General features: G+C 47.8%; 1 protein-coding gene across 3 annotated transcripts in view; it reads right to left on the minus strand.

Annotated features, from left to right (window-relative positions):
- The window catches only part of SH2D3C (SH2 domain containing 3C), a 114,294-nt gene that overhangs the window by 40,884 nt on the left and 59,862 nt on the right, over nucleotides 1-13,548 (minus strand). The window lies entirely within an intron of this gene.

A 13,548-nucleotide genomic window follows, 5' to 3' on the forward strand; every position in this document is an offset into this window, starting at 1 on the left:
AACTATTTTCAAGGTCAAGGTTTCAGCATGCTGGACAGACTTCCCAGGTATGTGGAAAGATATTACAGTGTAAACTAAGGAGAAAACCCTCCCCACCCAAACCAGCCTGATGAGGACTGAGCATGCTGTCGGAAGCCTGGAAAGCTGAGCACAGTTGAGCATTGCTTGAAGACGGGGCAGGGAAGTCAGACAGGATTGGGAAATTGGTACCTTTAGTTTTTATGTATTGGCAATCCCAGTTGGAGTTTTTAAACTGTGACTTTTAATGGGCTTTTATAATTGTTGTCTTTATAGTGTTTCTTTTTTAAAGATGTTTTATTTGTATTCAAGGAGGGCAGCCATGTTGGTCTGAAGTAGCAGAACAAGGTTTGGGTCCCTTAAGACCAACAAAGTTTTATTCAAAATATAAGCTTCCATGTGCATGCACAGTTCATCAGACAACATATATCAGTTGAGCGTGGGTTACGGATCAGCACCCAGCAGAATGAAGATGTTTACCAGATACAACTAACAAGCCGAAGTATTTGCTGAGGAACTGATACCTTGGGAGCAGACTCCAACTCACTAAACCTCTTGGTTCCCCTCCTCTGTTCTTTTTCTAGCTGTGAGAGGTCTTTTTCGAGATACAGAACTGTACACACTATTCCAAATGGGACTGCGGCGCAGATGTCTACAGGCAGGGACATAGATCTATAGCTGGTCTCCGGAAAGGTAGCAGAGTCAAATAAATACGGAGGGTAAACACTTCCCCACTGATCACCACGCAAGGCGCTAAGCCATCGCTCCCTGTGGCTTGTGCCTTTTTAACGCTCAACTTCCGTGTGTGTTTTCAGGGAAGCTGAAATCCTTCCAGAAAGGCCAGAGCCCCGGCAGGGATAGACGTGCCTTCTCCTTTCCCTGGGCTCAGCTGCTGCCCTGCGCCTCCCCCTCCGTTAATTAGAGCCTTTTGCTTCCTTTTCCCTTTTAACAGGCAATTTGCTCCCTGGCTCCATGACCTCACTCCCCATCAATACCTTGCTAATTCCCCCCACTGGTTTATTTCTTTTAATAGAAACTGGGCCAGGCTGCCCTGTGATCTGCTCACAGACCTCCCACTCCCCACCCACACCTTTCTGCACATGGCACAACCTATGCTGGCAGCGCCTTGGCACACTTGTGCACGGAAACCGAAGAAGAAGAAACCCGGCAAGTGCGTGGAGGAAAGCTCCAGTTAGCCAGTTTGGTGTGTACTGGTTAAGAGCAGCGGCCTCTTGTCTAGAGAATCAGGTTTGGCCCCTCACTCTTCCTCCCCCTGCAGGCAGTTGGGTGACTTTGGGCCAGTCCCAGTTCTCTCAGAGCTCTCGCAGCCCCACCTACTTCACAGGGTGTCTGCTGTGGGGAGAGGAAGGGAAGGCGATTGTAAGCCGCTTTGAGACTCCTTCGGGTAGTAAAAGAGGGGTACAAAAAGCCCAGCTCTTTCCCTCCTCCTCAAAGTCTAGTGGCAAAACAGCAAGGATATCAGCACCAGATAGGGAAATTCCTGGAGGATTTTGGGGTGCAGCTGGGCAGGGCAGGGGTTGGCCTGAGGAGGAACCTCAGAGGGGATGTAACGTGATAAACCCCCTGCTTTAGGGTATGTTGGCCCCGGGCTATTTAACCTTCTCACCAAAATATGCCCAAAAGCTAGTGGAACGCCACTGCCTAGGACTACAAGCTCTTGAGCTGGTCCTTCTAGTGCTCTCCTCGGGATCAGTTTGATCTGCGGGAATTGTCAGGTGATCTTACTTAATGCCATGCCAGGAAAATTTTCAGCATCCCATTTCTTAAGGGACAGGGCTCACTTCTGACCACTCCCCCCACCCCCGATTCAAAATGAAACTTCCAGAGAGTGATCTAGGGCTGCCCCCCCGTAAGAGAAGCATCAACGGCTGTGATGTGCAAAGGCAAAGATGAGAGGCCTTGAGTCACACTGGAGGAGACCACACTGAGATCAACAGAAGGCAAAGCTGATCACTCTTTTCGGCTTATGCCCTTTGGGCAGAATCCGTAGCGGTGGACAAACAGGAATCTCCATTTCGTTTTATTCCCATGTACAGTCTTTGTCAAGGGCTGGTCTTAAGGATACGCTTGTTTCTTCTCTGCAGGATAAAGGCATGCAATGGAGGTCATTTATATTCAAAGCAGATATAATGTATAATGCTTATTGGTCGATTCACAATGTTTGAAAAATGTGCACATAGGATCATGGACTTGGAAGTGACCTCCAGGGTCATCTAGTCCACCCACCTGCACACTGCAGGAACTCACAAATACCTGCCTACCCATAGTGACCCCAGTTTCATGCCCAAGTGATTCCTCCCCCACCTCCCCAAAATCTCCAGAATCCAGCCTGGCCTGGAGGAAATTCACCTAACATCCGACAATGGCCATTATCAATCCCCAGGGCATGCAAGGAAGGACCACAAGAGACAAACCCTGGCACATCCCTTCCTGCCCACCCACTCACCATCTGCCTAAGTTCATAAAATCAGCATTTCTGTCAGATGACTATCAAGCCTCTGCTTTAAAACTTCTAAGGAAGGAGAACCCACCACCTCTTGAAGAAGCCTGTTCCACTGAGGAACCGCTCTGACTGTCAGGAACTTCTTCCAGATGTTTAGCCGAAAATTCTTTTGAACTAATTTCAACCCACTGGTTCTGGTCTGACCCCCCTGGAGCAACTGAAAACAACTCTGCTCCATCTTCTCTATGGTCTTTAAGTATCTCCTTCTCTCCAGGCTAAACAGACCAAGCTCCCCCAACCTTTCCTCATACAACGGTCTCCAAACCCCTCACCATCTTGGTTGCCCTCCTCTGGACATGTTTCAGTTTCTCTACATCTTTCTTCAGTTGTGATGCCCAAAACTGAACGCAGTACTCCAACTGAGGTCTTACCAGAGCGGAGTAAAGCAGTAACATTACCTTATGATATATGGGCACTATAGTTCTTTTAATACAGCCTAAAATCCCATTTGCCTTTTTAGCTACCGAGTCATATTGCTGACTCACATTCAGTGTCTGGTCTACTAAGACCCCCAGATCATTTCCACACATTTTGACTTGAAAAATTTGCTGTGAGACACCGGAATGGGCCTCAAAAATAAGCTTGTTTTTGCAAAAGGGAGAAACAAAATCAAAACTGGGACTTTCAACTGAACCTGCCAATTTGATGGCATCCTTAGAAAGGGGTTGCCAGCTCCAGGTTGGGAAATCCCTGGAGACTTTGGGGGTGGGGTTAGGAGTCAGCAGGATTTGGGAGGGGAGGAAACTCGGGGGCTTTTCGCACGCCTTCAAAATCGCACAATGGTTGCCAATTGAAAACGCTACTGATTTGCCGTTATGCACAACGTCGTTGACAATCTGCCACACACCTGAAACCGATCCGCAAAAAGCGCTTCCTTGTAGCGCTTTCAGGGAAATCCCCAAAAGTGGATTCACCCTCCGGAAAGCGATACACTCTTGAAACCAATCTGCAACGCTAGCGGGAAAGTTCTGTGCGTTACCATTGTTGTGGTTTCTACAAAGTCCCTCCCCCTGGCTCTCTCCTCTGATCTTCCGGCGAAGCGATCGCCATTTTCTTTTCTCCAAGCAAGCGGAGATCAAATCACCGGCAAGCCTTCGTTTACCCAGTGAGGCTTCCCCGGCTGCAGTCCCTCCCCAAAGCTCTTTACAGTCTCTTTACAGTCACTAAGCACAAACAACAGAGAAGCCCGTTTGCTGATGTATTTTCCCTTTATTTTTTACACCGTTTTCGGCCGAAAATCGGGCCCGTGGAAGGGGGGGATTTTTTTTTCACTCGGGGGGAGCGTGGCAACGATGAAACGACAGCTCAAACACACCTGCCAGCTGGATGGATCTCTCAGTTGCAACGAATCAACACATATTCGTTGCAATGGGTGTGTGTGTTTTTTTTTTTAAACCTTTCTTAAAGGGAAAGGGGCTGTTTGGGAGCATGCTAACGGCTGCCCATTGGCTGCTTGACGGCCAGGGGCGGGACGAGCTCGGCAATAGCGCTTCCTTTCTAGCGATTTTTGCTGAGACCGGAAGCTTGTGGGAAACGATGGAAACGCAACTGGATTCCACTACAAAGTCAGGTATGCATAATGACGAATTCCGCTATTTTAAATGGCGATTTTTCGTTCAGCAAACAATTTGCTACAAGGAGCCCGGTGCGGAAAGCCCCTCAGTGTTGCATATTGCTCTGGAGTCCCCCCTCCAAAGCAGCCATTTTCTGCAGGGGAACTGATCTCTTTAGTCTGGAGATGACCTGTAAAACCAGAGTATCCCCAGGTCCCACCTGGGGAATTGGCACCCCTAAAGTACCTGACCCACATGGGCATATCCTCCCATCCCCAAGAATGCAAGAAACCCATGGTGTAAGGCCAAGTGGAGTGCTCTGAAATCTGGAACCTGATTACAGCTATTTAACTAGTGTGCCTTGAACGAACAGCTAATACACACTGGTATTTCTGCCTCAGTTAATATTTAGAGAGTACTTCTTTCCCCCGTGTAATTAATTCAAACAAGTCCTTCGCGTTCTCCAGGAAAGGACATGGCAAGCACTCACTTCTACTGAGTGGCACCGGTGGGTCTAAGGATTTCCCAAGCGCTGCACACTTTGAAAAAGGCATTCAGTGCCTGGCACCCACCAGGGACCCAGCTGGATCTCCCAGGAATATTAATGCAAAGATGATCTTAAGAGAAAAGAGCACAAAAAAGAGCCTAGACTGCAACAACAAAGGAAATCTGAATTTTCAATCAAGACCACCCAAGGAAAGAAGAATCCTGAAACTTGCTTCACTTGTACAAATATTTACTCCTCTTTTGCACGAGAGCCTTCTCCTGCTAGCCATCGGGAGGCCTCCCAGTCGCAGGAACTCCTGCCGCATGCCCCCACACGAGCCCTCGGAGCGTCTGTTAAGCACAGGCCTCAGGTTTCCCAGCCCGTTTCCAACTGGGAAGAAAGCACCCCCATCCCATCCTTGAAATGTATCAGTAAGCCCAACTGCATTCATCTAGGCTGAAGTCGAAATAAAAAAGGATTCACTGCAGAGGATAAAATCTCTACAGCAAATATTAAAAGACTAGTAGTAAAGCCCGTTGTGTGCTGTAATACAACAAGCACTAGCTCATGGTTTTTGGTGGGTTTAGTGCCTCACCTGGAAGCTGGCAACCCTAAGAGTCTCTCTGTGCACAGCAGTCTTGACCCTAGTCAGGTTTATGCACACCTAGGTAGTGTGGAATTCCAGAACAAGAACCTACACCAATCTGCCAAGCTTACCTCCTCTGCAATATTTTTTTGACCTGAAATAGGTCAGGGGGTGCTAGTTGGCTGGTTAGGTGGCTGCGGAGGCATTATATACTTTTGAGGCCCCACTTCCAAACCTCAAGGAATATGTTCAGACCAGGGACAGCCAACCTCCAGGTGGGGCCTGCAGATCTCCTGGAATTGCTGCTCATCTCCAGGCCATTGGCCTGAAGGAAAAGCTCTCTCCCCTCACATGCATCCCTTCAAAAGGAATGCACTTGGCCACAGGCTCCCCATGGTTGCTTGGCTGGTGACGTTTGCCCTTCTGATGCCTGAGGCCTACTGCAGGCAACTGCAGTCCCTGTAATTGTCCACAAGGCCAAGATATTGCTTCATAAAAGTGGATCACCTAGTTCCCTCCAAAGTCTCACTGTCCTGTAAAGCTAACTTCATTTGAAATTCTGGGCCACTCATGCTTTTGATTTTGTCGGACCTTCCTGGCAAATACAGATTTTTATTTACTAGGCCAAGCTTGAGAAAAGTCACTTCAGTTCCCATGTCTTTCCAGCCATTTACTTGTTCACCTTTTAAAGTTTCAGACTATAAATATTATTTATTTAGATCTTCCTGCACTTTCCAGACTTGCAGGATTGATATTGGTCTGTCTGTCTGTCTGTCTGCACCCCAAAATACAAACAGTGCTGGTAAGGGGTGGCCAAAGCCCATAGCCCAGGAGGGACACACGCATACCACTCCCTCCCAACTGCAGCCTGCAAGCCTCTACCATAGTATCTAGATCACTGCTCATCTCTAGATTATAATGTTCAGCTCCGCAGGCAAAAATGGCTACTTTGGAGGCCGGACTCTGAGGCATTGTAGTGTACAGATGTGTACAGATGCAGGGCTTCTACTTTCCTGCTTGCACATGAATTGTCCTAGTGGTGGAAGACAGATGGTGCAAATGGCATGGGGGGGGGAGTTAACCCTCTCCATCCATGCTGCTGTCCCAATCCAAATCCCTCCTCTGTTCCCTGTAATTTACAGTAGAAAAAGCAGAGGAAATATCTTACTGGATCTCCCATTCCTGTGTTTATTTTGCCATGAGAACTGGGCCCAGGGAACAAAGAAGGCAGGAAATCTTGCTTCTCCTCCTTCCCATCTGGTTGCGCTTCAATCCCTTTCATACTTTTCTTCCAACAAGATCCCTCCCTGTATCAGAACCAGAGTCAAGGAAAAGCCTTAAAGCTAGGGTTGCCATCTTTGGGTTGAGTAATTCCTGAAGATGACTGGGAAGATCCTAGGGAGGATGGGGTTTGGAGAGGGAAGGGACCTTGGATATAATGCCATAAAGTCCCCTCTCTCTGAAGGAGGCATTTTCTCCAGGGTTTTAATTCTGGGAAATCTCCAGGTCTCGTCTGGAGGCTGGCAACCCTATTTAAGTGACAGAGCAGAGTGTACTAAGGAGATGCAGAGGGCAAGGTTTAGTTTCCCTGGCCCACACACTCCACTTTTAAGCGTGTGTCCCTCCTGCTATGTCTCATTTGGCTTTGAGAGCCTCAATTTTCAGGAGCACAGAGTGCAGAGTTCTCACTGGGGCAGCACCAAGAAAAACGAGAAAGTATGAGAAATGGCAATACAATTCAGCTCCGTGGAACAGGGCCCGGAGTTCTCCTGGAAAGACAACTGAAGTCCAGAGTACAGAGATCCACGGAAACGGCCACTTCAGAGCGTGGACCTCCACACTTGAGCTGCCTCTGCTCCCCGAACTCTGCCCTCTCAGGCATCCCGTTCAAATCTCCAGGGATTTCGCAGGCCAGAGCTGCCAGCCCAGGGAGTCACACTTTAATTAACAGCCACTAAGGGAGAAGACTTTCAGAACAGATTTGACAAATTGTACTGTTCTGCAGTCACATCTTGGTGATGAAAACATACAGTTTCACCAGAGGCTGACCAGTAGTATCTACACTCACGCAGCCAGATGCCATGCATTCCAGGAGCTGCCTGGATTCCTCAAGTGACATCATTAGAGACCCTCAGGGGCACTCAACCTGTGGCTTTTCTCTCCCCTCTACAGCAACAACGCAGGTCAATGGTGCACCTGAGAATGTTACTAATCTTCCTTCCTGCTACATCTACAGAACATCTCCCATGATTAACATACCTACCACGGCCAGTCAATTAACTGCCCTTAATCCCAGGGTCATCAAGGCACCATTTGCATGTTTGCTTAATTCTGTTGATATAGCCGTGCCTTTGACTTCTGCCTAGGATCCACCAAGGACAATCACAGGAATTAGCTCTGTCCTGAGAAAGCCCCAGGACCTCGCCCCATGCTTTGTCCACACTGGGAAAGAAGATCACCTACCTTCTAGATTTCTTTATTATACACATGCAGCCGTGCCAAGTCCATTGTTCTAGGGCTACAGCACCCAACCGTAGCATCCAGGTATGAATCTGGCTATCTAAGGTACATGCCAGAACCCCTCGGTGTGTATGTTCTCGGATCTCATACGCACATTCCTTCGTGCTTGTACCGCTGTACTCTTCTCTGGTTCGGCCTCACTTGGAGTCCTGTGTTCAGTGTTGGGCTCTCCGGTTGAACACGGATGTTGACAAACTGGAACGTGTCCAGAGGAGGGCAACAAAGATGGTGAGGGGTTTGGAGACCAAGACATATGAAGAAAGAATAGGGGAGCTTGGTCTGTTTAGCCTAGAGAGGAGATGACCGAGAGGGGATCTGATAACCATCTTCAAGTATTTAAAAGGGTACCATATGGAGGATGGAGCAGAATTGTTCTCTCTTGATCTGGAGGGATGGACCATAATGAATGGGATGAAATTAATTCAAAAGAAATTCCGTCTAAATCTCAGGAAGACGTTCCTGACAGTTAGAGCAGTTTCTCACTGGAACAGGCTTCCTCGGGAGGAGGTGGGTTCTCCATCTTTGGAGATTTTTAAACAGAGGCTGGAGAGCCATCTGATGGTGAGGCGGATTCTGTGAAGGCAAAGGGGTGGCAGGTGACAGTAGATGAGCGATTGGGATGTGAGTGTCCTGCATAGTGCAGGGGGTTGGACTAGATGACACATGAGGTCCCTTCCAACTCTATTATTCTATGATTCTATCCTTCCCAGAAGCACTGGCTGCTTTTCCTTGGACTTCTACATGTCACAAAGATAGCTATACTTTTATTTTCCCTCTTATATTCCCATCTCACAGCATCTTACCTGTGTTTCCTCTTGTGTGTGCTCAGCCTAATTTGTGTGCAAGTGTGCTAGTTTTGTTAATTTGTTTTTCAATAAGAATCATGTTCATTTATTTCAAGCTGGTCCCTGTGTGAGTTTCTGAGGGAAGGACCATGGTAGACATAGGAGGAGAATCCCATTGTAACTCCTCTCACAAGCTAAGTTCCCCAACTCTGATACACCTCAGGGGTCGCCTTCCCTGGACAAGGGGGGATGCAGCTGCAAACCTCCGTTGTTATTTCTCTTTCACTATAAGCCATAGTGGCCAGGCTCAGAGAACCTACCCAGAGAGCTCTGCATGTCGGGAATAAGCCAGACACTGAAGGAGTCATCCTTCAGGCAGCTTCCTCCTGTCCTTAATTGCTGGTACATCAAATGTCCTTTGAGAAAAGGTCTGCACATGCGGACACCCCTGTGGATCTGAAGATCCAACTCTAGTTCTCAAAGAACATACCCAGTAGGTTGCAGAAATGACCGGCAACATCTAAGCTCATATGCCTTCCCTTGGAATGCGCCAAGCATAGGATTGCCAACCACAGAGATCAGTTCGCTTGAACAAAATGGCACAGGCTCCACCCTAAATCACTAGGATTTTTTCAGTCAAGACTTAGTAGTACATTTGTCAACCTGTAGGTGAGACCAGGGTGTAGTCTGCACAGGACTTTTTACACACTCTCAGTTTGAATGAATCCCTCCTGTCAACAGTGAATTCGATTTCCATTTTGATTTTGGGTGTTTTAAATTTTCCCTCTGCAACATGCAGAGTGATCCTACCTTTCCTTTGCAATCTCCTGAGGTGGATATAACCCTTGATATTTGAAATCCCCGCATCAGGAAGTGTGCAGATTTTTGCTTTTTGCGAATTGACTCCTTTTGCCATGCCGTGCCTCATAGCAAAGCCGTGCCTTCTCTGATTGGCCCGGGCGTTAGTTCAAAGACTTCCTGGTTCCCGGCTGCAAGGCTTCTCTTAAAGTGACTGCGCTCCAGAAGCCCTTAACTTCTCTCAGCAGAGATTTGCCTCTTGGATTTATTCCCCCTCCTCTGCTCTCTCTTATCCTCTACACACACACCCTTCAAGAAAAGAAAGAGACTCCTGCTGCGCTTGGGAATGTATGAAAAACGTTAATATTCCAGGGACCAGATCTGTATTGGGCCATTTTGTGGCTGCTTTTAGTCATCAACGAAGCTATGAGAGATCCTGACTGACTATGAAGCCTCACCCACACACAGTGCACTCCCATGAGCATCACCACCGAATGTCTTCTTTCATCCTGGGGCAGAAGGAACAGATGGCAGTTGATAGGCAGGGAGTTTCTGGACTGAAAGAATCTGATTGTGACTCATCTGCTTGAAAAACATTTTTCTTGGGGGTGGCTGACAGACTGGGGCAGGACACGGCTTTTCCTAAAGAGCTGCAGGAGATTGAGGAGAGGAGGAAGACGCACTGAGGCATTTCCTGACAGGAGGCCCCTCCAAAGGTCCACCCATGCGTTAAAGGAAGGCCCTGCAGGTTTGGCCCATCCTGTGAACCAGCTCTTCTGCCAGGCGCATGGCTGAGGCCATGGCGGATCCCGGAGTCACTATTGGTGGATCCCTTAACATCAGCTAGATCAAGACCCCTGACCCGGATGACAGAGAGTGCTTGGCCCCAGTCGGACACTGGAGGAGGTGGGGGAGGGGGGTTAGAACTCTGTATCACCATCTTTTAATGTTAACGTCAATGTTTATGGTATACTTTTAAGGGGCTTTAGGGGACTGGACTGGTCCAAATGGAGTGCGGCAGTATATAAACATGAAAATGAATAAAATAAATAAATACTTTTCTTTTTCTGGGACAGAATTCGATTTTGCCATGATGCTCAGAAATGTCAGCCCTCATCGTCCTCTCTTCTCTAACCCACAAACCACCCCCACCCCCACCCCCCGCCGCCCACCGAGGCCTCCTGGGACCCAACAGCCAGCCTGTTCTGGGAGCGGAGAGTGGTCGAGGCTGCCTCTCTCATGCTTGGAAATCGGGGTAGTGGAACAAAGGAAAGGAAGGACAAAGAGACCCGGAGAGGAGGAAGGGGGAAAACAGGGCCTTCTCTGCACAATGGACCCCCCCCCCCATATGACGGAGAAAGGAAGAATAAAGAAACCTGCAGGCAGGTGGGAAATGGACTCGGTGTGTAATTTAGAGGCCTAAAAGGGTCTCTAGTCCCCCCCCCTCTCTTCCCACCTTTCCTGTAAAGCCTTCAGCTTAACAATGTAATGCTGCAATAAAGTGTAAGTACATTCAAGACCATAGCTAGCAATTTCCTCTTGATCGACACTAGAACTCATTTGCCAAGCCTGAAGTAGACCAGTCTTTGTTCACGCTTACGAATTGTTGCTAGCATCATAATTGCTGCAGTGGACAAGCCGGAAATCCTTACCTGCTGGTAAAGAACACCTTCTTTGCAGATGCAATAATACTATCCCTAAAATAATCGTGACCGTTTTAAAGCCCCATGCTGCGCTGAGTTCTAGGGGCAAGAATGAGGAAGGTGAAAGAACACGCAACAAATCTATGGTGAGCCATGGAGGGGGGGGAGACCTTGAGTGGGAGTTGGGGGGGAGCACCACAGCTTGCTGGAGAAGGAGAACAAGGGCTGTCAAGGACTATTTTAAAGTTTCTTATTGAAAAGAAAAACAGGATCTTATTTTTTTAAGGAAATTGTCAGGTCACCAATTTAAAAATCCATTAAAAATTCTTAGGTGAATGGGACAGCGTACGCAAGGACCCCAAGTACGTTAATGACACCAATTCACATCCTGCCATCCTTGTCTCTCCCTCCATCACAGACATGGCTTCAGGTTTCTGGTTCAGACCCAAAACCCCCCTTTGGATTTTGCATGCCTTTTCTGCAAACCAGAGCCATGGCTCAGCAAACACATATACAGGATTCCTCACTCTAAATTTTATCTCTCTGTGAAATGGGTGCATTTTTTAATGTTGTTAGCACATTGATCAACCTTCATGATATGTCTGTTATAATTATGGATGGGCTAAAAAGGTAAAGGTCAAGGTATCCCCTGTGCAAGCACCGGGTCATGTCTGAGCCTTGGGGTGACGCCCTCCAGCGTTTTCATGGCAGACTCAATACGGGGTGGTTTGCCAGTGCCTTCCCCAGTCCATGACCGTTTACCCCCCAGCAAGCAAGCTGGGTACTCATTTTACCGACCTCGGAAGGATGGAAGTCAACCTTGAGTCAACCTTGAGCCGGCTGCTGGGATTGAGCTCCCAGCCTCATGGGCAGAGCTTTCAGATTGCATGTCTGCTGCCTTACCACTCTGCGCCACAAGAGGCTCTTATGGATGGGCTAGGTTGGGACATAAATTAGCTCCAGAGTACACTTGATCTTAGCCAAAAGGCCGAGAAGCCCCAGAGTATTCTCAGTCAACTGGCTCCAATGATCTTCATCAGGATCTACACAAGCATCGTGAGCCAGCCAACCTCAATTGCCCCCACAAGGAATATTTCCAGGGCCCATCTGCCCCTGGCACACAACCACATGAAGCTGTCTTCTTACTGGATTTTCATTTTCATTATGCTGTATGTTAATTTACTGTCACACTTTGCTTGTAAGGATTAACTGATTGCCAGTTAACCAAGCAAACTACAATCCCTGGATTGAAATCCTGGTTTGATGCAAACTGGCAAACCCCAAGCCGGACTGAGGTGTATTCAAACCACGTTTTTTGTAAACGACCATTTGTGATGCCTCTGTGCAGGCTGTATTTCGGATGCGTGATGTAGCAGCACTGACCTGTAGTGAACTTACTAGCCAAGGCAAAGCTGCTGATAAATTACCACCAATGTAGGTCCCTAATTAATTGTTGGCAGCACATTGCAAAATTCTTAGTAAGGTTAAGCGATTGCTGTGGGATAAGTTTAAGGAGCTCTGCACCCGTTCCCATGTGGCAGCCAGAGGAGAGATGAAGTGGGCCTTTCTCCCCAGAGAGTCCTGACAATCACAGGGCCAGAAGGAATGACCTGAAATAGACCCCCCCCCTCCATGTAATAAGTTGCAGGGTCACACCGAAGCTGAATCACCTTTGTGCATCCGGGCATAAGGAGTGGGCATTAATGCATCAAGGTGACCAGCAACTTTGGAGACCAGGCCAGCGGCCTCACTGGGAAAGCACATGCGTCAGTCTTTGGCACTCCAATGAAAACATTTCAGTCAGCAGAGCTAGGATTGATTTCTCTTGGCCTAAGACCATGGAGAGCTGATTGCTAAACAGAGTAGACCGTAGCTGGCTAAAACAGATCAATTTCTCAGGGCTATGCAGTTCTTTGGATAAGCTACAAGGACCAAACTTTCCTCCTTGCGTAATTATTAAAAGGGCCAAATCAGGGGTAGTCAAACTGCGGCCCTCTAAATGTCCATGGACTACAGCGAATGCTGGCAGGGGCTCATGGGAATTGTAGCCCATGGACATCTGGAGGGCCGCAGTTTGACTACCCCTGGGCAAAATCCTGAGCAGCTTTCTCTGCATCTGCTCACTCTGTTTCTTTCCTCTTTCTTTGTTTGTTCTTATCCCACTGTTCTCCCCACCAAAGCAACTTACAACACAGAGGAAAAAAAATTGGTATAAAATGTTTTACAGATGGTATGTAACTCCTAAAGGAATTATTGGATGTCTGATCAATATGACGGGGAAATGTTGGAGATGCTATGATGTTAGCAGCTCCTTTTATCATATATGGCGGTCGGGCGATTGAGTTAAAAAATTGTGGGGGGGATTCATGATTTAATGGGAAAATGTAGAAAATCAAGTTTCCTTTGTATCCTAAACATATGTTAAGCATTTTCCTGAGAATCTACCAGTGTATGCTACAGAATTCTTTTTTCATGCTGCTGCTGCTGCAGCAAGACTCCTAGCGGTGCAAAGGGGGAGACAGCGAGGCCGGCCTGGAGTGGAGATCTGGTTGGGGAAGGTGGGAGAATTCGCTGCAATGGCTAAACTGACAAACCTAGTAAAGAGAAAACCACCAGAAGAATTGTACCATCACT

This window comes from Paroedura picta, chromosome 12 (assembly GCF_049243985.1).
Source record: "Paroedura picta isolate Pp20150507F chromosome 12, Ppicta_v3.0, whole genome shotgun sequence".
NCBI lineage: Eukaryota > Metazoa > Chordata > Lepidosauria > Squamata > Gekkonidae > Paroedura > Paroedura picta.